Here is an 11494-nt window from a genome sequence, read left to right on the forward strand (position 1 = left end):
GAGATTCGGTGACCATACGGAAACAGCATATTCCAAATGTGGACGAACTAACGATTTATATAGCTTGTTAATGAGTGATGGACTTTTGAAATCAAAAGATCGCGCAATCAATCCCAGAATCTTATTTGCTTTCTCAGAGGCTGAAATACACTGCTTGGATGATTTGAGGTCGTTACTGATAATTACGCCGAGATATTTTTCACTATCCACTTTTGTTAACGAATTTCCAAATAACTTGTAATCGTACTTACTGTTATTTTTACCTATGTGCATTACCTTGCATTTACTTGTGTTAAATTTCATTAGCCACTTTTCAGACCATTGCTGTAATTGATCTAAATCTTCTTCAATATCTAATTGGTTTGAGTGATCATTTGCCACTCCGCACAGTTTTGTAACATCAGCAAATTTGGAAACAGTAGATTTTAGTCCATGGTCTATATCATTTATATATACTATGAATAGAAGTGGCCCAAGAACGGATCCCTGAGGAACTCCACTTGCAACACTTTTCCATCCAGAAGTTTTTCCATTTAAAACAGCTCTCTGTTTTCGACCTTTCAACCAATTACTAGTCCAACCTAATAGGCTACCACTTATTCCATGCAAAGCTAATTTAGTAAGTAGTCTTTCGTGTGGGACGGTATCAAAAGCTTTTGCAAAGTCTAGATATATTAAATCTATATTGTTTCTTTTGTCATAATTCGAGATAACTGTGTTGTAGAATTCGAGTAAGTTAGTCACGCAAGAACGTTTCCGTCTGAATCCATGCTGGCTATCATTTATCAAACGGTTACTTTCTAAATGATATTCGATATCATCTCTGATGATAGTTTCCATTATTTTTCCTACGATCGAAGTCAAACTTATAGGCCTATAGTTATTTGGTTTCTTTTTGTCACCTTTTTTGAATATGGGAGTAACGTTAGCTAGCTTCCATTCTCTTGGGACATCTCCGGATATGATGGATTTCTTGAAAATAATTTCTAATGGAACAACACTCTCATTTTTCATTTCCTTTAAGATTCTTGGATGCCAATCGTCAGGCCCTGGTGTTTTATTAACTTTGAGTTTCTGTATACACCTTTTAATTTTTTCTTTTGTTATATTTACCGTAGTGAGTAAGTTTACCCCAGACTTTTCACAGGTTTCAATTTGGAATTCACTTTGAGGTGTTTCGTTTACGAATACCGAGCTAAAATAATTGTTTAAGATATTACACATTCCTTCATTTGAATATTCAAGTTGACCGTCAGCAGATAATAGTGGACCAATGTGATTCCTAACAACCTTTTTATCTCTAATGTAACTATAGAATTCTTTGGAATTCTCTTTGGATTTCTCAGCGATGTTCATTTCGTATTGTCGTTTTCTTTTTCTTATTGTCTTTTTTAAATCTCTCTGTATTGATACATAACTTTCATAGTCATTAGATGCACCCGAGCACTTATATTTCTTATAAGCCTGTCTCTTTTTAGCAATACTTTTTTCAGTTTCTTTGTCGAGCCACTTTGGGCGAGCCTGATTTGGGGGACGTCTGTCCTTAAAAGGAATGTAAGGTTGAATCATCTTAGTGAGCGTATTTTGAAATATTTCCCACATCTGATCTACAGGCCTTTCGTTTAATTTTGCCTCCCAATCTGTAAGCTGAAGCTCCTGACGTAGTTCTATGAACTGAGCTTTACTGAAATCGGGTATTTTAGAAGCACAAGTATCTATTCTAAAATTGTTTAGGAGTTTGAATCTGACTAAGTTGTGATCGCTATTTGCAACAGATTCACCGACTTCTACATCAGTTACCATGCTTTCGCGGCTAGTGATCAATAAATCGAGTAAGTTTCCATATCTTGTGGGCTCTTTTACATGCTGAATTAAGTAATTGTCACCAAGAAAATCAATCAGGCGACTACCTATATGGCCATGTTCAAGGGTCATCCAATCAATGTCAGTAAAATTGAAATCACCCATTATCAATAAATCCCGGTTGCAGAAACTAGACAGTTCTTGAAATAACAGTTTGTCGTCTGCTAATGATAATGTCTTTGGCCTATATATTACACCTATATTCATTTTTTGTCCATTTGTTTGGGTTAACTCAACCCACAAACTGTCATATGCATCCTGTTTCACTTTCTCTAAAACACAAGCATGAACATTGTTTTTAACGTACAATAGAACACCCCCACCTTTCTTGTGGTTTCTATCCTGATGAAAGTGTTTAAATCCCGCAATATTAAATTCAGCTTCGAACTCTGTACCATTTAACCATGTCTCAGTTATTCCTATCATATCGAGATTTTCGCTTTTGACATACGCCTGTATTTCTTGAAATTTGTTCCTAATACTACGAGCATTAAAGTACATAGTTTTAAGAAACTCGTGATTATTTCTTTTTGACACATTTTGAGTTTCAATATCATGTCTTATATTATCATTTTGTTTTTTATTTATGCCTTGCTCTATATTATTATTATTTGGTCCTTCATTGACATTCAATGCCTCATTAACATTTCTCCTATCAAAATTAACATTTCCCCCATCACGGACATCTGGTCGATTACGGTCATCCGATCTATTTTGTACATTTTGTCCCCCTACGTCACCGTGATTCACGCCGGCCTCCCGTCGTTCAGTGACATTATGTCCGGCATCCCTTTCTAAAATTATATTTTGTCCTCCAGTGACATTATATCCTACCGTGATATTTTTTCCTCCACTATAATTACATCCCATCGTGATCTTTTGTCTTCCACTGTCATTACATCCTATCTTGATATTTTGGCCTATCTTGCTTACGTGCTTATCTAAATGATTCTTAAAGCTTCGAACTGAACTACATTGCACTGCCTCTGCAGAAAGTTTATTCCATTCATTAACTACACGATTGGCAAAATTGTATCTACCCACTCCCAAATTAAATCTTTTTCCAGACAGTTTGGGACCATTGTTTCTTGTCTGATTCTCATTCTGTGTGAAAATTTTGTTACTTTTGATGTTGTCAATTCCCTATATCAAGTCACTTCTGAGTCTAGTTTTTTTTTTTTTTAGGAAAACAGATTCATATGTTTTAGCCGATTTTCGTATGATTTATTTTTGATATTTGGAATCAGTTTTGTGGCTCACCGTTGTACTTTTTCCAATCTGTCAATGTCTTTAATGAGATTCGGTGACCATACGGAAACAGCATATTCCAAATGTGGACGAACTAACGATTTATATAGCTTGTTAATGAGTGATGGACTTTTGAATTCAAAAGATCGCGCAACCAGTCCCAGAATCTTATTTGCTTTCTCAGAGGCTGAAATACACTGCTTGGATGATTTTAGATCATTACTAATAATTACGCCGAGATCTTTTTCACTATCCATTTTTGTTAACGAATGTCCAAATAACTTGTAATCGTACTTACTGTCATTTTTACCTATGTACAATACCTTGCATTTACTTGTGTTAAATTTTATTAGCCACTTTTCAGACCATTGCTGTAATCTATCTTAATCTTGAACATCTGATTGGTTTAAGTGATCATTTGCCATTCCGCACAGTTTTGTATTATCAGCAAATTTGGAAACAATAGATTTTAGTCCGTGGTCTATATCATTTATATATACTCTGAATAGAAGTGGCCCAAGAACGTATCCCTGAGGAACTCCACTCGTAACATTTTTCCATCCAGCAATTTTTCCATTTAAAATAACTCTTCTTTTTTTCGATCATTCAACCAATTACTAGTCCAACTTAATAGGCTGCCAATTATTCCGTGTAAAGCTAATTTAGTAAGTAATCTTTCGTGTGGGACGGTATCAAAAACTTTTGCAAAGTCTAGATATATTAAATCTATATTGTTTCTTTTGTAATAATTGGAGATAACTGTGTTGTAGAATTCGAGTTAGTCACGCAAGAACGTTTCCGTCTGAATCCATGCTGGCTATCATTTATCAAACAGTTACTTTCTAAATGATGTTCGATAGCATCTCTGATGATAGTTTCCATCTTTTTTCCTACGACTGAAGTCAAGCTTATAGGCCTGTAGTTATTTGGCTTCTTTTTGTCACCTTTTTTGAATATGGGAGTAACATTAGCTAGCTTCCATTCTCTTGGGACATCTCCGGATATGATGGATTTCTTGAAAATAATTTCTAATGGAACAACAATCTCATTTTTCATTTCCTTTAAGATTCTTGGATGCCGATCGTCAGGCCCTGGTGTTTTATCAACTTTGAGTTTCTGTATACACCTTTTAATTTTTTCTTTTGTTATATTTACCGTAGTGAGTAAGTTTACCCTAGCCTTTCCACAGGTTTCAGTTTGGACTTCACTTTGAGGTGTTTCGTTTACGAATACTGAGCTAAAATAATTGTTTAAAATATTACACATTTCTTCATTTGAGTATTCAAGTTGACCGTCAGCAGATAATAGTGAACCACTGTGATTCCTAACAACCTTTTCATCTCTAATGTAACTATAGAATTCTTTGGGATTCTCTTTGGATTTATCAGCGATATTCATTTCGTATTGTCGTTTTCGTTTTTTCATTGTCTTTCTTAAACCTCTTTGTATTAATACATAACTTTGATAGTCATTAGATGCACCCGAGCACTTGTATTTCTTACTTTTTTCAGTTTCTTTGTCAAGCCATTTTGGGCGAGCCTGATTTGGGGTACGTCTATCCTTAAATGGGATGTAAGTATGAATCATCTTAGTAAGGGTATTTTGAAATATTTCCCACATCTGATCTACAGGTCTCTCGCTTAATTTTGCCTCCCAAACTGTAAGCTGAAGCTCCTGACGTAGTCCTATGAACTGAGCTTTACTGAAATCGGGTATTTTAGAAACACAAGTATTTATTCTAAAATTTTTTAGTAGTTTGAATCTAAGTTGTGATCGCTATTTGCAACAGTTTCACCAACTTCTACATCGGTTATCATGCTTTCGCGGCTAGTGATCAATAGCTCGAGTAAGTTTCCATGTCTTGTGGTCAATCACGCGACTACCTATATGGCCACGTTTAACGGTCATCCAATCTATGTCAGTAAAATTGAAGTCACCAATTATCAATAAGTGCCGGTTGCAGAAACTAGACAGTTCTTGAAACAACAGCTTGTCGTCTTTGGCCTATATATTACACCTACATTCATTTTTTGTCCATTTGTTTGGGTTAATTCTACCCACAAACTATCATATGCATCCTATTTCACTTTCTCTAAAACACAACCCATTGCTTTCAACGTACAACAGAACACCCCCACCTTTCTTGTGGTTTCTATCCTGATTAAAGTGTTTAGCAATATTAAATTCATCTTCAGCTAAAACTATACTAAGGATATGCTCTACCATTATCAGGTTTCCTTGATGCTGTACCAAGGCTCCAGGATGTATTGGGTTCCAGTCCAAGGCACTCACCATACATATTAATAAAACTAATGCAGTCTTCATCTGTAAAAATTATTTGGATTGATATGCAATCCAGTCATAATACTATATACACATTCCTGATACCCAAAATTAACATATTCCATAATAACATTTATATCCTGTGTTTCTTCTCCCTCATCATTATCAAATTCTATCTTAGTTCTTTTTAAATCATCTACATGTCTAATTGACACTTCCCTAGTTTCTAAGTGTAAAATCTTGTATTTATTTCCACCTGCAAAATCAATTATCCTATATGGACCTGAGTACCTTGGTGAAAGTTTATTATGGGTTGTATGTAATTTGACCATGACCAAATCTCCTATTTGTAATTCTATTTTATGTGCTATTTTGTGTTGTTGCTTTTTCATCTCTTGTGTATACTCTTTCATGTGTTCCCTAACTCTTTGATGTATAGCTTGAAATGTATGTATCCTATTTGAGATGTAATAATCTATAATATACACAGGCTTTTGCTCTGCAATCAAAATTTCATAGAGGGAATCCAACTATCCCAAGTTATACTATGTGGGCTTGTCAAACCTCTAAGACATGTAATAATTTTCTTATTCAACATCTCTACAACTCCATAGTTCTGAGGATGATTCACTAGTATATTTACTTTATGAATCTTAAATAACCTACATAATTCTTTCAAGATTTTGTTATTAAATTCAGTACCATTGTCTGAGACTAAGATCTTAGATGCGGTGAAATTACAAATTATCTGATCATAGATTACTGAAGCAATTGTTTCAGCTCTCTTATTTGAAATGGGTTGTAAAATTCAAAATCTTGAAAGATAATTAATAGCAACATTTTCAGACATAGGCAACTCCAATATATCTATGTGGACTCTTTCCCAAGGTTTCTGCGGGATGAGATATGATAACATATGAGCAAGTTTAGGAGTATTTCCTTTTATCTTAGCGTATTTAAAAAAAAAATCGATATAATCATATACTGTATATCTTTCTCCATACCTGGCCAAAAATATTTAAGTGGTGCCTGGGTATAAGTTTTACCCTTTCCTGGAAGTGAACTACAATCACTATCATGAAGTAACTTTAGTACCTCTTGTACTAGAGCTTGTGGAGTTACCAACTGATTCACTGTGCCGCTATAAATATCTTTCCCACTTACAGCTGTTTTTTCTATACAAAAGTCCATTAGTCAAAGGAAATTCCTCTATCTTATACCCTTTTGGTAGTTTTGAAGGATTACCTCTGGGGTTCATCTAGTACTAGGCTACTATTTCCAAAGTCTAATCTTTCCTTTGTTCCCTTATGATCATCTCCTCATCTAGTGTTACAAGCTCATCTATACTATAGACGTAATTGATCAGCCGTGTCGTTGGTTGGCTAATATTTCTAGATAGTGCATCTGCTGCAACATTCTACCCGGAATATATTCAAAATTAACCTCATAACACTGAAGTGTAGTAAACATTCTTATTTCTAAATAGCTGTATGATCAGTCCACACTCTGGATATCCCACTCTGGATATCTCTAAAACTTTCTAATGAATATATCACTGCTAATATTTCTCTTTCTGTTATAGAGTAGTTTCTCTCTGCACTATTACAAAGTCTAGATGAGTAAGCCATTGGTTTCAACGTTCCATTTCTCTCTTGCATCAATATGCCTCCTAACCCTATATCAGACGCATCAGTGCAAAGAATGAACTCCTTCTCATAATCAGGAAATATGAGAACTGGAGAACTAGTAAGTTTATCTTTCAACTTGTCAAAAACTTGCTGTTGTGTAGGTCCCCACATCAACTTTGAATCTTTCCTCAACAAAGAACTTAATGGATTAACTATGTCTGCATATCCGTGGATAAATTTCCTATAATATCCTGTAAATTTCCAAGAAACTTCTAACTCTTTCTACATTGTTCAGAACTGGATAGTTCTTTACTGCTTCTACCTTTGAATTTACTATACTAAGTCCATGTTTGTCTATTTTATGTCCGAAATAAAAATACTCTCCTGCAAGAACCTACATTTTTCAAGTTTCATTTTCAATCCTGCTTCAACTAGTCTTGCGAATACCAAATGTAATTTCTTAAAATGCTCAGTCGCTGTTTGGGAAACTAATAAAATATCATCTAGAAATGCACTGGTAGTGTTTCCTAACAACCCATCTAGAACTGCATTCATTAATCTCATGTAAGTTAATCAAATATTACATAACCTAAATGACTTTCGTTTGAACGCATAGTGTCCCGTTGACGTAGTAAAGGCTATGAATTCTCGTGAGTCTTCATGCAACTCGATCTACCAGAACGCAGACTTGGTATCTATAGTGCTAAAATACCTATTCTCGGTTCACAAATTCCTAAGAACAGTCGGTAACGGTAATCTATCGGGTACAGTCTGTTTATTCAATTTTCTATAATCAATAACTGGACGCATGGTACCATCTGATTTTGGCACCAGAATAAAAGGAAAATTGCATTTACTTTTACTATGTTCAATAATATCGTGCGATAACATTTCAGTGATCAATTTATCTACAATGGCTACTTTGGTATCTTGTAATCTGTAGGGAGGTATATAGATAAGTTGAGTTCCTGGTTTTAATTTGATCTGATGTTTAAAACAGTTGTTTTTCCCAAGGCGTCCCCCGGCAAAGCAATTGCTTTATTGTGCTTCAAGAGCAAAGCAACTAAGCTTTCATCCAACTGAGGACAACTAGTAGGCTTTAGTTGATTTTTTTTATTTATCTTCCAAATCTGTTTCTTTCTGAATTGAACAGATTGATGAAATTGGTGATTCCATCTCCATTTAAAATTCTAATGGTTTTTGTACAAACTTGAAAACATCCTTTTTGTGTACCTTTTCTCAAGACTATGTCTTTATTCAAAGTACTAATCACTAATATTTCTATCATATTCTTGTTTGTCTTATAAATCCCTGAGTCCAATTTCACACCTTTTATCCAAATTGATTTTGGGATGGTTAAAATTCCAGAGTCTACTGTGACTCCTTTCAACTGCGCTGCTACCATGTTAATTGTACTGCAGTGTAATAATGTCGACTTTATTACGCCACCTTCCACAATTAGCAAAGCTTCGTTTGTAGCTGATGAATTGGTAATTTCTGGGATTTCTTGAACATCTGAGTTTGGTTCACTATATGAGACTTTATATTCTGTTAGTCTGGACCGCTCTGCCCGGCTCTCATCCAATCATTGTTATCTTCCCTATCTATTTTAAGAGATTCTGTTATTACTATACTGGCTCTAAGCCTGATTGATTTAAAAATGGGATTACCTGTGATTTCACTAAGATCCCTAACTCAGCAGAACATATGACCATATTATCTTTTTTTATAGTTGCAAATCCTATCAGTAAATCTCATAGGAAAACCGATTCTTCTACAACTATCACTGGAATATGCAAATGCTCATTTCTACATAAGATGACCTCCAATTCAACCTGACCTGATGTTTTAACTGACTTCCAATTACTCCTTGCAATGATTAATGGATTGGTTTCAAGATTTTTCCTCCTGGTTTCAATTGGTTTAAAACATTGCTAGTTATAGAATTAACTACAAATATTGTACCAATAAATATTTGAATAGGTTTATTGGACACTCTATCCGCAATGAAAGATCTTACAGAAGTCCTTCCAATTGTTATAGTCCATTTACAATTGTCTTTGAAGTTGGTGTTTTCTTTCAACCTTCTATCACTTTTGTCCCTAACAATACTGTCTATTCGTATTTCTATGGGTAGCTCTGTAGTGTTGTTTTATTTTGTATCTGAGGTTTTTTTCTCTTGTTTCTGGGTGGATACGAAAATTTTGTATTGTTCAACAATTTTGTGATCTATGTCCTATTCTCTGGTGATACAAACAGAAAGGTGGATTTCTACAATGATATCCATCATCCCCTTCACATTTGCAGTTTCTACAAATAGTTTCATAATAACACTTTTCTGCTTTATGCCCCCATCTATTACAATTGTAACATTCAATTCTAGCATTCCTTGGTGTGTTTCTAACTCTATGTTCAGATCCTCTGTTTCTGCAATCACTTCTAAATTTCCTAGTTTTTCTCTGTTGTTGCGTTCCCACTGTCATCGTATATGGACTAATTGCTTTATTTTCACTATAACCTTGTAGAAGGTAATCTATCTCCTCTAAATTCATTGTTTGCTTGGGATCTTTATATAGCTTTTCTGAAGTTATTTAATCAAAAATATGCATTTTTAATGCAAATACTATTAATTTAGTAACCTTGCAAACTTTTATTCTATCACTAGACTTTTCTATCCAATCTGAATTCTTCAACATTGATATCATGTCCATAGACCATCTGTCTGATTTTGTGTTAGTTTCACTTGTTTTTACTTTTTTTTTATCATTCTAACCAAAGACCTGATAGGATCCTGATCAAACTTTGAATTAAAATGTTTAACGAATGTCTTCTTATAAGATTTATATTAGTTATCTTCCATTTTCTTTTGAATTTTATATTTTCATATTTTCATTTGTTATATTTTTTTAGTGACAAAGCGTCGATCAGACTAAGAAACCTATTAACTCTCACTGTTTTTTCTTCCCCTGAAAATTTGGGAATGCTTACATTCGAGGTGTATACCTCATGCCTCAAAACTGTAGCCATACCTTCAGTGTTTTTAAAGTCGATTTCAGCCAACGTGTTCCTCACACGTACGGCGCGTACTTCACACTTACGTCAATCTCGTCTTTTTAGTAGTCCCCTCGTTCACTAGCTCGTCATCTCTCGTTCACTGGCGCTTATATTCGTCCCTTCGTAGTCCTCTCGTTCACTATTGCTTGTAGTCGTCCCATGTAGTCAGCATACAATGCGTGGTTGTGGTTGCGTGCACTGAGTGGTTGTGGTTGCGTACACGGAGTGGTTGTGTGCACTGCATAATCCTGTAGATCGATGACCCGTAACTCGTAGCCGTATTTTGCACGAAGTCCTTTAGATGTAGTATTTTGCACTCACCAGTCTCTTAGTAGCGTCACGTTTCATCCGTTTCGTCCCTAGCTTGCCACCACTGTGACCATTTGTGGTCCCCTTTCACTACTCTGTTGTCGTCTATATGTGCCGTCTTTCTTTCGTTTTTTTTATTTTTCATTTTCCTTTCACCACTGTCTTTCTTACGTATGAATAGTCACTATTTTCCTCAGATCATCCAACTTAGTCAAGTTCTACTTAGTATATGTATAGGAGAGGGGAATTAAATGGAGCTTAATTTTTCTTTCTTTTCTTCCCGAATAGTATTACACTTGGATCTTTAAGTTACGCCAAGGAACTCCCGTCGGGAATCATCAATTTCGGTACTAGGACAGTTATGCAACGATGTCATGACTTCTTTAGTCCAATGATCTTTACTGTTAGATATAAGAACCTCCCCTAGGGGCGTGATCTTACAATCGTGAACTATTTGAATTTTCTCCACCTCAACCTTTTCTCCAATCAGAACAGCTGTTATAATACCGCATGCAATACTGCTTACTCAAGCAATCTCGAAATCAATGCACACACTAACTTAGTTTATATATTGTTGCATTAGCATTAAAATGAACATTATACAGCAATGAAATCGGGTCCAGACGACTGTTTGTAAACATTAGAGATGAGCGAGTTGTGCAACTCCTTCGCCTTCTCGCCTTTGGTTACTTTGTAAATACATAAACTATAAAAATAAAACACTCGTCATATACCTCTTTTTCTACCCACTTGTCTACCAGCCTCTTGCCCACTTGTCTACTTACCTGTCTACTTGTCTACCTGTCTACTTACCTGTCTACTTACCTTACCTGTCAACTTACCTGTCTACTTGTCTACCTGTCTACTTACCTTGTCTACTTGTCTGTCTTACCCACTTACCCACCTCTTACCCACTTGTCTACTTGCCTCCTACCAGGAGGAACCTACTCAAGGAATTTTTTTGCGTGTCTTGTGTCTTCTTGGTTCTTCGTGCGTGTGTGTGTGCGTGTGTGTGTGTGTGTGTGTGTGTGTGTGTGTGTGTGTGTGTGTGTGTGTGTGTGTGTGTGTGTGTGTGTGTGTGTGTGTGTGTGTGTGTGTGTGTGTGTGTG

This window comes from Oratosquilla oratoria, chromosome 23 (assembly GCF_046742065.1).
Source record: "Oratosquilla oratoria isolate Oo_2021 chromosome 23, ASM4674206v1, whole genome shotgun sequence".
NCBI lineage: Eukaryota > Metazoa > Arthropoda > Malacostraca > Stomatopoda > Squillidae > Oratosquilla > Oratosquilla oratoria.